The 13,623-nt window shown below is 40.2% G+C and overlaps 1 long non-coding RNA gene across 1 annotated transcript in view; it reads right to left on the bottom strand.

Moving 5' to 3' along the window:
- Window positions 1–12,310, bottom strand: part of LOC130156726 (uncharacterized) — a 102,598-nt gene extending 90,288 nt beyond the window's left edge. Inside the window, exon 1 of the long non-coding RNA XR_008824575.1 lies at window positions 12,062–12,310. This is a non-coding gene — a long non-coding RNA (uncharacterized LOC130156726). The remainder of the gene's footprint in view (window positions 1–12,061) is intronic.
- Window positions 12,311–13,623: the final 1,313 nt, after the last annotated feature.

Here is a 13,623-nt window from a genome sequence, read left to right as displayed (position 1 = left end):
GCATGTATCTGCACAGCAAGCCTGGCTGCCACTATTTTATAACCTGTATTTCTGCTTGCTCTTTCCTTCCAGGTCGAGCATTCAACATTTTACTACTTTTCATATTTATAGCAAACTAATAACCAAAGACAGGCAGGTTTCTTCAGCCATTTAATCTAGGAACATGACCTAAATTCCTGCCCCACGTAACACAGCCTAACAAGAGGTCTATATTAGATTACATGAAAAGGACTTGCAAGCAAATCTTATCTCTCTTGCAATTATTAAATATACTACTAAGTAATATGATTGTGTATCATTTGTATGACATGACTTTGATGTGTGATTACATATAACTCCAGCTTTTTAATTCCACTAGAATATAGAACCAAATTGGCCAATTTCACTGTATACTTCTTTCTTTCATGTTCATTTGAACCATGTGCATTTATTATGAGCCAATTTCCTGAATGAATGCAAGGCCATCTCTTGGATTCCATTACAACATGTGTGCCTGCTTTGCAAAGCTTCACACTGTACTGACACTGTTTCTGATATTCCTGCAACATTATTGGAATTTAGATAAGGTATCACTCCACTGCACACTAAAACATGAAGTGTTTGCATATCCTTAATTTTTTTGGGGTGGTTTTCTTTTTCTATTAGATGCTTTCTATTTCCATCACTGTGAGAACAGAACCAAATCCAAGACTGAAATCTTTCTGCAGATTTAATCACACTTCCCTTGTTTTGACTGCAATTTAAAAGCATATTAATACCTATCTACATACCTATCTTTATTGTACCAGCTCAAATTAAGTGATTTCTTGCCTTCAACAAATTATTTCAAAGCAGATAAAAAAAGTGTAAGTCAATGCTTTAGAAAGCACAGCTGTGGCTGATGTGTATGTACACTGCTGGCAAGTCAGACAGCATTTTGCTAATGACATCCAGATAAGGGATTCTCTTTTAGCACCGTATAGTTTTCACTATTTGGACTCTGAACTTTTACAGACTGCTGTTACACAAACTGGGCTCTCCCTCCCAAGAAACCACAGCTTAAGGAATGGAGATACAGGTCTAAAATATATTCAACAGTTTTACCTTCAAGGCACAAACGTTACTCTACTCCCCATGCGTGCTTGCTGTGTAGCACACAATTGCCACAGCTTGTGACAGTAAGGAGACGGCTAGCTTACTTTGATGGAAATTGGATGTCAAAAGAGTTATCTCACCTTTGGAGCCTTAAAAATACAGTCCTCCATTCTCTGAGGGCTTTCGCATTTCAGCTATAAAAGCTCATTGGGCTTTTTGTGACTGAGTTTGAATCATATGTAAAAAATGAAAAACACGTGAGCCTCTTTGTCTATTTTTACTGCTGTACCATTAAACATCTGTAGATTGTCCTAAGTGGGTTTACTGATATATGATTGAAACCTTATCTTCTCACCAAGAATCATGACATTAAGCTGAGATGATCATCATTAAAAATTATCTCCATGGCTTCAGTGCCCAAATATATTCCTGAGCATTCAAGAGAATCAAAAATCCTGTTCCTTTGCACAATTAAAAAAAAAAAAAAAAAGGGAAGAAAAAAAAAAGGGGGGGAAGGGGGGAGTGGAAAAAAACAAAACCATGGTAGCAACACAAGGGACAGTACTTGAATTTCCATACCAAATAAGTGGAAAAATAAAATAAACTTTCTTCCAGCCATCTTCGACTCCTGAATTGTAATGGGAATTCGGACTTCACATAAATCTTTATCACATCTTTCAGGTTATTTCAAGAAACTTTTTTCTATATAATTCTATATAAAATATAATACAAGTAAATGAGAACTAGGTGTTAGTAAAATGAAATCATTCAAAGGAATTCTCACTAGTACCTGGTGTCTTCTGAACTCTGTCTCATTCTACTTCTACCGAGAATCCCATAAGGAAAAAATGTGGGTAGTTAGGGAACATCCTGCACTTGGCATTTTACCCTGAGAGCTACACTGCTGCAATGAACAAGTTCTATAACCACTAAAACCAGTAATAAATAGAAGGTTTTCAGCTTCCAGTGAACACAGACACTTATGTACTACTCAATTGCGACTGATTAATTTATGCTCATTACTAATATTTCAAAAATAACCAAAGTTTGGTTTTCAATAAAAACGTTAACTTTCATTATATTTCAAATTCTGTTAGGCTGCCCAAAAAAATCCTCGTTCTGCCTTGATTTTTCTAACCAGTCTGCAATCCCAGCTTTTCCATTCTGCTTAGAGTGCCATGAAACTTTTAACTGGAATAATTAAAGTCCGTTATGTTTATCACACAAAGAGTTTTGAATAAATTGGAAAGATATGCAGTCTGGAGAAATGGAGCTGGCTGGAAGCTTTGCATGTTGGCATAACAACATCTAGTTTTGACACTAGAGAAGGCATCTGTGTTTCTCTGTTGTGTGAAAGATAATACAGCCTTCTGATGGGCTAATTTATAGCCTTGGGATATTTTTAAAGAACCAAGTAGCTATTTTTATGTTTTGTCGTGTCTCAAGAAGACATTTGTCAGGTTAGCCCTTTAATGCATCAGGAATTTTGTTTACATATTAATAAGTTTAGAGTAACTGCAAAGATTTTGATAAACATTTGTCAAGTGTCTGTGGCTATAGGGAATTTTAAAATATAAACATTACATAAATATAAATAAATTAAGTTTTATCCAGTCAGACAAACTGGGCAGAGTCAAACAAAAAGGGCAGAGCTTCAAACTGCAAATGTACAATTTAATGGCACACAAAGGAAAAACCAGAAAAGCATGGAGCCTGTGCACTGTGGCAACATTTTTTCCTGAAACCCCCTTATCATTTCAGTACAGTTTGTTAAAAGGAGGCATATTGCCTCACGTATGTTGCCTCACACACAGTTATTAGCTGACAGTGAACAAGTTTTGCACAAAATAATATACCTGGAGGGGTAGGGGGGAATTTACTTGTTCATCTTCCATAGCTGGAATAGATTCCCAACTAGCAAAAATGAGGGTCTCTTGGGCAAGAAGAATTAACCTGAACACTCCTTTCCTCTTTATGGTAGAATTTGAACATACTGTTTTCAGCATAAAAGGCATTACTGAGTGCCATTGTTTTAATCCTACTCACACATCTATTTTTATCTTAGGTGGGCTGTGTGTTTGTGGACTGTCACGTTTACTTGAGGCATTAGGGTAGGACTAGAGGACACACTGCACTCATGAAAAACTGCAACATGAATCACCACTGCTTAGTAGCCGTGGAATCATCCACCGCAGCTCACAGTACGTATAACTCATCTCCAAATCAGAACAAGCCACTCTAAACTGGCAGAAGAGTTTATGGCCATTTGAAAAGACATTGGAGAACCAAAATCTAGAGAGTGACCACTATAATTTCTTATTTTCTTTGCAAGCAGTACAAAACATTTGTTAATACTGGAGGGTGTGTGTGTGGGTGTGGGTGTGGGTGTGGGTGTGTGTGCGAGAACTGGCAAGCACAGTGCATAAAAGTCATTAAATCAGCACAGTTCTAGGTTCCCCTCATGTTCTTGCTGTTGTTCCTTGCAGAGAAAGATGGTAAGACGCAGCAAAGCTGGTTGATTCCCTTGGCCAAGCAGACCCTCCTAGTGAGACGATGGGCACTGCAGACATTGTTCATGTCCCCCCAGCACAGTCAATTCTGTTCAGCACGTGCCCTCCAATCAGAAATTTTCTCAAAAAGGTGACAGTTACACCACCTGTCCTTATACTTGATTTGCACAGCAGACAGGCTGAGAGGATGGCGACTGTGGATCTGCAGTATGAAGAGCACAGTGTATTGCACTATACTTAGTCCTCTGCCACATTTACTGATAGGACTTCTCACTTTGTTTATTCTGTTGGAACTCAATATTTTTGCATCACTTCTTATTCTGAAAGATATTGTACATTGATTTTGCTGATAACTACTTATGAACAAAACAGTGGAGGAGATGAGCATTTTGCAGTCCTGAAGATAAGCAGCAGAGATGGACAGCTGAGGGAAAGAACTATGATATAAAAGCATACCAGAATTGTAACAGTGTAAGATCTCATTACATCTACCATGAATCCCCACCAACAACATAGAAAATACAAAGCAATTAGAAAGGGGAAGAAAAAGGCAGAAAAACTAGAGGAAAAAATGAAAAATAAACATTACAAGAGAGTTTGGCAATAAGAATGCTGATTAAAGTGCCGGGGTACCTTACCCTCTCTCAATTGGTTTGTTTTCCTAAGTTTTTTCTGTAGTAGGCTAGGACTACACGTTAGGTTGTTTTTCCATGTGTGTAAAAATAATTCATTCAGTCTCAATGTGGACACTGTTTAAATTTAATAAATCTGAATCTGAAGGGCCACTGTTACTATATTGGGATTTATAGAACCCAGACCTGGGGTCTTCTCAGCAGAGTCCCACTTTCACACCAAATGAAATGAAAAAGTTTCTCCCATATTCATAGCAGAACATAACAACAGAAATACCAGCAAAATAAATCACCTAGCCCTGCTTTCGTCTTCCAATTCACAAAAGTAGCAATACTGCTTGCCACAGAAAATGCTAACGTCCCTTGAACTTCTTTGGACTTCTTACTCCTCTGTCCTCACCTCCTTCTGAGACTGCTACACACTAGGTGCACCCCTTGACACAGAATCACTGACAACATTGCAAGTTGATTTTATTAAGTCAGCCAGGGCAGGAAACTCAAGTGTCTCAAGCAAACAAGGAATCCCTGTTCTGTTCCTGAGCGCTGTACCCGCCTTCCACACAGGCTTGTTCGAGAGATTTCCTTGCTCTGACTACACATCGTCAGTAAGGCCTGAGGTAAGTGGGAAAATTTATAATTAGTTATTGCTCAGGTGACCTCAATCTCCTTGAGGAATAAAGGTCCCAGGAACAGTGCCTTATTAGAGCTGCCCTCTGGGTAGCATGTTCTCACAGAACTGTATTTCAGGTGAAATGTTTTAATACTAAAAATATAATCTACTGCGGGATTGATTATTTTTTTTTTTACCTTTTACACAATGAAAAGAATCCATATTCATTTCACCATCCCAACTTCAGATCAACCTTTCTTGTACTGGCCAGAATAGAAATAACAGATTTCATCTACCCCAGAGATTCCCAGTGGATTTGCTGGTTCTGGAGGCTTGCAGGGCTTTCGGCCACTCCACCCAGCCTCCTTGGGGACGCCTGCACGTCACAAGCAGCTGGGCTCAGCAATGTCCCCACCGCCCCAGGGCTTCCACGGGTCAGCTGCTGCCACTGCTGAAGCATCACCTCCAAACCACAGAAGCGTCACCCAGAAGAACACGGGGTGTGTTGACAAGTGGGATTTATCCGGGGTCTTTCTGGAGCATCCTGCAGCATAAAACAGATGGGGAAACATTGCGGCATTGTCTTGTCTCCTGGCAAGAGCACGATTGCGAGTGACTCCTCTGGCTGGAATTCCACTGGCATGTGTATGACACTATCATTTAACCCACTTCATACACTTTTCCTTGTCTCCAGCCAAGTTTATTCTTTGTTTGGAGATATGGATTAAGATATGGAGATATGGACTAAGCTTACCCATTCAGGTCATGGCACTGGTCTCTGTCAAAAGCTATTTTGAAATCCAAGGCTACATCTGTAACTTCTCCCATCTGTTCTTTGCATAATTTCTCTGAAAATAAGTATACCAGACAACATCTCACTTGAGATTTTTACCTTTTATGAAGTTATATTGGCTTGGTTTTGTCATCCAGGATTTTTCCAGATGTTCTGTGATCTCACTTATAATTAACATATCCAGCACACTAGCACTGAGACCAGACTCACACACGTACTTACAATAGTCTAACATCATTCTTGAATTAATTTTATTTACATCTCCCAAGCTTTTTCGATGGAAGAAAATAAAAAATACATGCAAGTAACAACTCTGAATATCATCAGCAATTCCTCATAATCTATTTTGTATTACTGCTTTATTATATTTCAGTGCTGAACATTCACACTGCAAAATGATTGTAATTCTGTATTTCTATGGAAAACATGCGGTGCACAGATGCGTACACCCTGGCCCCTGTTATTCACTTCACAGCTCTGAAATTAAAGTGGCATTTCAAATTTTCTTAGCTGAGAAAGCAAAATGAATGAAGCAAAATGTGGCAGCATGTATGACCATACAACACTAATTACTACACTGCAAGGAGCCACCAGCACTCACATATAACCTTAACAAGGCTTTGACTCAGAATGGGGTTTTTTGATGTTTTTGTTTGGGTTTTTTTAGCACATTACCACCCTAAACTCTATCCACTTTCATGAACTGCTGACATTTTAGTGCAAGCAGGACTACACACAGCACAAACCACTGACCAAAGATGAACGTATAGTTTATTGACGTAGTAGGTGATATTCCATTTTTGGGATATCAGTATTGCAATAATTCATTTGAGCCTTTTTTTTCCCCCTTTATCGAAATATCATATTTTTAAATTAGTTACAGTGAGTTGGATAATTATTAATAAAGAAGAGGTACGCAAGTTGGAAGAATCATCCCGGCTCTATTACAGCAAAAAGCATAGTTTCTGATTGATGACCTGAAGTGCTTTAAAAAGGAAAGTAACTTTTTCTATATGAATGATGCTAACTTTCACTTGGCAATTGCTTTTCCTTTGTTTGAAAACAGAAATATTTGAAATAGTTTGCAAAAGTTTAGAGGAGAAACCTGGTTCTATATGCATTTGCAAATCATCCAGTGCATTCCTTGCACATCACTGAGAGCATATAAACTATTTCTTAGGCAATAAACTATTTCCCAAGAAGACACTCAAGTGAGCAGAAATATACCATGGTGAAATGTGAACAGTTATTTGGGAGTGAAATGAAGCAGTGAGTTATATTTCGTGGGATTAACTCGTGTCAAGTTGCGAGTTATTTGGTAGAAGGAAGTAATTTAAAAATATATCAGTATTCCTTCAAGTACTGAATTATTTACTCTAGCTCTGTCAAATCTTCTAGAACTGAAAACTGTTCCATCAAAGGCAATGTGTCTGCCAGTGAATTCAAGAGGAACAGGCTTGCAGCAAGCATACCAAATAAAATGCAATATTAAACACTGCAAATACTTTAAAAATCATTTTACTGGTTCTGTCATACTGAACCAACAAAACACCACAGCAACAATTATAGTCTCCCACTAAAGTGGATTAACGATTTCTTGGGAGAGGAGATTACTGAAAAGATAAGTACAATGACTGACATTTCTGTATAAAAATGTATACATTTCCCAAGAATCCTTGCCATTTGTGCAACACGAGCCCTTGCATGACGGTTACATAAAAGCAGGAGGCGGAAGATCACTGAAGTGGTAAGTTGTCATTTATATCATCAGATTGAGGCACCTTAGACTTCTTAACTAAAGTGGCAGAGGAATTTTTTTGTGGTTATTTTCTAAAGCTCTCAGTAAGAAGAAAATGTGGAGGTTTTTATTCCAGCATTTTCCCCAAAAAAAATTTTTACTGTTGCCCTTCCCTGCACTATTAGTCTGTGAGTTTCTGATTCTATGGACTGTAGCACAGCAGTAAAAATTATCTCCTGGTTAAATGTATTCACAGAGAATCATATAACAAGTTAGTACATTTGGAAGAGAAAAATCTGAATGAGATATTTTATTTTATGTGACATAAAATTTTATACTACCATCACATTCCCTTAAAAATCATCACTTTCTCTTCTAGAAAATGATGTAAAACCATAAAGGAGCAATTTTAATGTCCTCTGTTAAATTTTAAGAGCCAGGATGTGCCATCAAAGAGAGTATCTGTTTTGTATTGCTTAAAGCTGAAATTAAAGAGTATCACTGCTGCTCTCCCACAGTATCGGGCAACATGAGCTGGAAGAGGGGTAATTACAAGAACTTCAGATATCAGTAGCGTTCACCAAAGATTTTGTCAGAAGGCACAAGTCTGTTGACAGAGTAAGCCCAGAGATACTGTTTCATCAGCCACAAATACTGATACACAAAGATGAGAGAATCAATTGCACTGATGATAAGCCTGACTTGGGACACATGGCTGAGAAATTGTGCAAGAAACATGAAATAATTGAGGTTGGAAGTGATCCTGGAGGTCATGTCCAACGACCTGTTCAGAACTAGACAAGATTTGAAGGTGGGTATCACCTTAGGCTTTTGGAACTTGATGGTACAGCTTCCTGGAGTCTGTCACCATGGCGATCATAGAATCACTTAAGTTGGAAAACATATCGTCAAGTCCAACCATTAATCCAGGACTGCCAAGTGCCATCACTAAACTATGTCCTTAAGCACCATGTATACATGTTTTTAAAATACCTCCAGGAATGGTGATTCCACCACCTCCCTGGACAGCCTGTTCCAATGCTTCACCATCTTCCCAGTGGAAAACATTTTCCTAGTATCCAATCTAAACCTCTCCTGGCATAACTTGAGCCCATTTCCTCTTATACTGTGGCTAGTTATCTGGTAGAAGAGACCTACCCCCACCTGCCTACAGCTTCCTTTCAGGGAGCTGTAAAGAGCGATAAGATTCCCCCTGAGCCTCCTCCACTTGAGACTAAACACCCCCAGTTCCATCAGTTGCTCCTCACAAGACTTGTGCTTTAGATCCTTCACCAGCTTCATTGCCCTTCTCTGGACACACTCCAGCACCTCAGTGTCCCTCTTACAGTGAGGGGCCCAAAACTGAAAACAGGATTCAAAGTGCAGCCTCACCAGTGCCAAGTACAAGGGGACAATCACTGCCCTTGTCCTGCTGGTCACGCTGTTTCAGATACAAGCCAGGATGCTGTTGGCTGCCTTGGCCACCTGGGCACACTGCTGGCTCATGTTCAGTCAGCTGTCAACCAACACTCCCATTACATCTTTTTCCACCCACTCTTCACCAGGCCTGTAGCGTTGCAAAATAGGGTTGCTGTGACCCAAGTGCAGGACTCAGCACTTCTCCTCGAACCTCATACAGTTGGCCTTGGCCCATCAGTCCAGTCTGCCCAGATCCCCCTGCAGAACCTTTCTGCCCTTAAGTGGATAAACATACCTGCCCAACTTGGTGTCATCTGCAAACTTACTGAGGGTGCACTCAATCCCCTCGCCCAGACCATCAGTAAAGACATTAAACTGGACTGGCCCCAACACTGGGCCCTGGGGAACACCACTTGTGACCAGTCACCAGCTGGATGTAACTCCACTCACCACCACTCTTTGGGCTCAGCCACCCAGCCAGATTTTTACCCAGTATAGAGTACACCCATCCAAGCCATGAGCAGCCAGTTTCCTCACAAGAATGCTGTGGGGGAAGATGTTAAAGGCTTTACTAAGGTCCAGGTAGACAACATCTGGTTGTATACCACCACCCCGCCGCCTGGACTGTGGAGACTTCATTCTGCTCCTCCTTATCCCCGTCTCCCAGCTCAGGGGGCTGGGTACCCTGAGGGTAGCTGGCCTTGCTATTAGACTGAGGCAAAGAAAGTATTAAGCACCTGGGCCTTTTCCTCAGCCTTTGTGGCAATGTTCCCTGTTGCATCCAATAAAGGATGAAGATTATCCTTGGTACACCTTTTGTTTCTAATGTATTTGAAAAAACATTTTTTTTTATCTTTTACAGTAGTGGCCAGCCTGAGTTCTAGCTGGGCTTTCACCTCTCTGATCTTCGCCCTGCATAACCTTGTGACATCTTTATAGTCCTCCAGAGCTGCCTGCTCCTTCTTCCAAAGGTGGTAAACTCCTTTTTGCCACGTTCCAGCCAAAGCTCTCTGTTTGGCCAGGCTGGTCTTCTCCCCCACCAGCTCATCTTTTGGCGCATGGTGACAGCCTCCCCCTGCACCTTTCAGACTTCCTTTCTGAAGAAATGTCCCGCCTTCCTGGACCCTTGGCCCTTCAGAACTGCCTCCCAAGGGACTCTGTCAACCAGGTGCTTCAACAGGTCAAAGGCTGCCCTCCAGAAGTCCAAGGCAGCTGTTCTGCTGACCCCCTCTTCTTCTCTGAGAATCAAAAACTCTAACATCTCATGATCACTCTGCCTAAGACATCCTCCGGCCACTACATCACCCACCAGTCCTTCCCTGTTTGTAAACAGCAAAACCAGAAATCTTGCCCACCACAAAGGGGCTGATAACAGCCAAGGGCTTTAGATATTGTCACCACTGCACTGGAAAAGTACCAGAGAAAGGAAAGGGAAAACAACAGAGAGGGTCACATCACCCACATACCAGACGCATGCATCAAATTCAAAGCCTCATGCTCACAAAGGGACTTGGTTGTCATGAGTTAAGCAATAATTGGTCCTCAGGGCTCAGCAGTTTTCTGTTGAGGGGTGAACACTCCAAACACATGTTGCAGAGTCATGGTCCTTCCCTGCTGGGGGGTCAGTCACGCTGGTTTTTGCAAACCAGAATATCTTCAACATAGTCAATGGATGTCAAATTACTGTTTTAGGAAGCAGGGGGTTAATTGCTTCAAGCTATCATGGATTAAAATTCTATCTCCTTCATCTCCTTCTTCATGACTGTGTTATGTAGACCAGAAGGAGCTGCAGATAGCATGATAGTGTTTTAGGCATCTGGAGAGTTTAATGGATGAAGATTAAGGCACCTTAGAAATTACCAGAAGTCACTGCTCGTGAGGGATTATAAAAAAAAAATAATCTGAATCCTGAAATGTAATTTAGACTTTATCACTTGTCCAAGTGGCATTGCAAAAGTTTCACTCTAGGCTACCAGGCTGCTTTGGCATGGACTGTTTTAAGTTTTCCTGCTACAGCCCTCACTTCCACACAGCTCTGCCTCCAGTGTGTCTGAAGCAAAAATAGGGCTGAAACATGCAATCCAATGAAGAAATTGCTTCAGACTACAAATATCTAAATTTATAACTGATAAGTGCTATGTAAAGTATTTTTCTTCAGCTGGCTTCAGATGAAAGCAAATACACATACACAAACTTTTGCTGGGAATGGTAGCTACTTGGTAGCAATGTTTTACTGAGAACAATTTTTTTCCTCAAGTATTCTAACTTGTCAACCTCCTCCTGGCAGTAGATTTAAAAAAAAAAAAATTACATGGATTTATCTTTGCAAACTCCTGTAGAAGTATTTATTTTGCAACCATGGTGCTGAAATTAAACAGATAGATAGATAGATGTTTATATTCCTGCAGCCACAGGACTATTTTTTAAAGACTCCATGAATATGTTGCTAAGAAACGAAGTCTTTAGTATATCTATGTCACTCTTTAACTTATACTAATTATAAACAATTTTTTTTAAATTGCATCTGAAATTATATTTTTAATATTTAGTCATTTTCCAATCACTATAGATGTCATCTTCTTTACAGGAGGCAGTAGAAAAAAAAGGAAAAGTGAGATAAATAGGTTTGTTCTTAAAGTATCATTTGGAGGTGCTGAAATGTTCACAGGAAGCTTTTTTCCCCACAGAAGGAGAGCCAGATGTATTACAGCAAACAGTTGTCATTGACTAGCTGTCTGGTATTTTTGTGTTATTAATTCCTCCTGTAACTTGCAAATTTTCAGGATCTCTGAACAAATCTCTAGGTTTCCACCAATAGATATATTCCTCAACTGCACTGCCTCCTCCTTCTAAATATGTCACCTCTGAAAAGTAATCAGACTACTACGTTTCTCATTTCTCTAGAGCTGGGTGGGACTTTTTCCTATGGTATTTCTCTAAAAAGAAGTCGACAGTTAGATGGAAAAAGGAAGACCTTTCTTTTGGTACTGGCAGGAGCATGGAGAACAGTCGGAAATACTCATAGACGCCTGTGTTCTGCTGTGCTGCTAGGGCTGGATGCTTTCTGCACACTGCCTCGCTCAGATCTCGGAAGGGGAAGCCTGCTCATCAGAACTTGTACTCAGCTGTAGCATTTCAGGTCACTTGAGCCAGAAACTGTGGGTCACAGATGTATCTATCTGCATAACAGCAGAGCATGAGCTACATGTGTCAGACTGCAAATCTGTTTTGATTTGTCAGACACTATTGAAGTGAAAACAAGAAAAAGTATGGATTACTACTTACCAGAGAAGAACAGATGACAGAGAAAAACCTGCAACAGCCACTGCCTTTTTCAGCCTTCACCAAAAAAGCCTGTGACCTAATAAATTTAAATAACTGGGAAAGCTTGGAAAATCCTGAAAAAAGTATGAGTTAATGAATTTGTGAGGTACACTTCAGAATCCTGTAACAAGAAGCAAGTCTAGGTCCTGCTCACGAGCCTGATCTCCTCCCGCCAAGGGCATGGGTTCAAAAAACAGCTGAATAAAATTAATAGTTCCTGTGTGAGGGAGGTCTCATTGCCCTTCCCTCTGCTGATGCACTTCCCCTGATGCTCCCTTTGCTTCATCCTTGCAAAATTTCTGGCACTGCAACATAATTTGTTGCATTATGCCTGTAAACAGCCACTCCCTTTTTCACTGCAATTTTTTTTTTTTTTCGCAAGTTCAGTCAACTCACAATGCATTCAAATGCCAAAACCAGTGCAAAGGAAGCAGGAAGACCACATGGACAAACACGTCATCCTCCCAGCTGTGGTTCAGCGAGCTTGCTTCAAAAGCACCCCAGCAGCCGATGTAACAGCAGCTGGCAAACACTTTGGTACAGAGGGGATCATTTGCTTGACAGTCTGAATTGTATTTACAACAGAAAAAGGTCTCCTTCCAAAGCATTCAACAGGATGTACTAATGGTCACAAGAAAGTGAGCTGTGATAGTGGTTGTTCCATGTAAAGAATCAAATACGGTATTTTTCCCCTTCTTTGCCCAGCTCCAGCGTCTGAGACAAGCAGCTGCGAGACACACAATACCTGTCACCACCGCTTCCCACATTGCTGCATCCACTGGTAAGGAGCAACCTACCTTTCAGAAGTCATTTATATGAGAATAAAAAGCATGTTTTTACTGAACCAATCAACACAGCACTAAATATTTTCTATCTGAGAAACACACCTGATACTATCTGATGGCCAATACATACTGGAACTCATAACTTTTTCTTTTCCTTGGTGCTATTCCTCATCACAAAGTAGTAAACCCAGGGATATCTCAAGAAAGCAAAACACAGCTACTTATATTAACTAGCCCCTCTTTTATCTGACCTTTGAAACAGCATTACACTCTTAGTACTTAAGATTTCCCAGTAAGTATTAAAATTAACTCACATTCAACAGAAAAACCTTGGCTGTTCAAGGTGTAAATACCTTTCTCAATATAATGCAGTAAGACTGAATTGAAAGTCATTGACCATTGTTTGGTTACTGAAATCAAAGACCAGTTTTGCCATTTTTAATGGTGGCAGAAGTTTAAATTGAAAAGCATCTGGGGTTTTTTTTAGGAAGCAAAAAGCATCACAATAGGTGATGTAAATTCCCTTAGGATTTGAGTGCTTTTCCCAGGACCCAAGTGTTGAGAATTAAATCTCATGTCAATCTATGCAATTAATCAGCAGTGTGTTGTGTTACCAGTTAAATCCTGGAGGAATGTATCAGCAAGCAAGGCACATCTGAAAGGTCTCAACATCTTGTCCTAAAGGATCACCATGGCTACAGAACTGGTACATACTGTTGCTCCTGAAATTGTTCCTAA

This window comes from Falco biarmicus, chromosome 11, assembly GCF_023638135.1.
Source record: "Falco biarmicus isolate bFalBia1 chromosome 11, bFalBia1.pri, whole genome shotgun sequence".
Lineage (NCBI taxonomy): Eukaryota > Metazoa > Chordata > Aves > Falconiformes > Falconidae > Falco > Falco biarmicus.
This window is presented reverse-complemented; position numbering and strand designations above follow the sequence as displayed.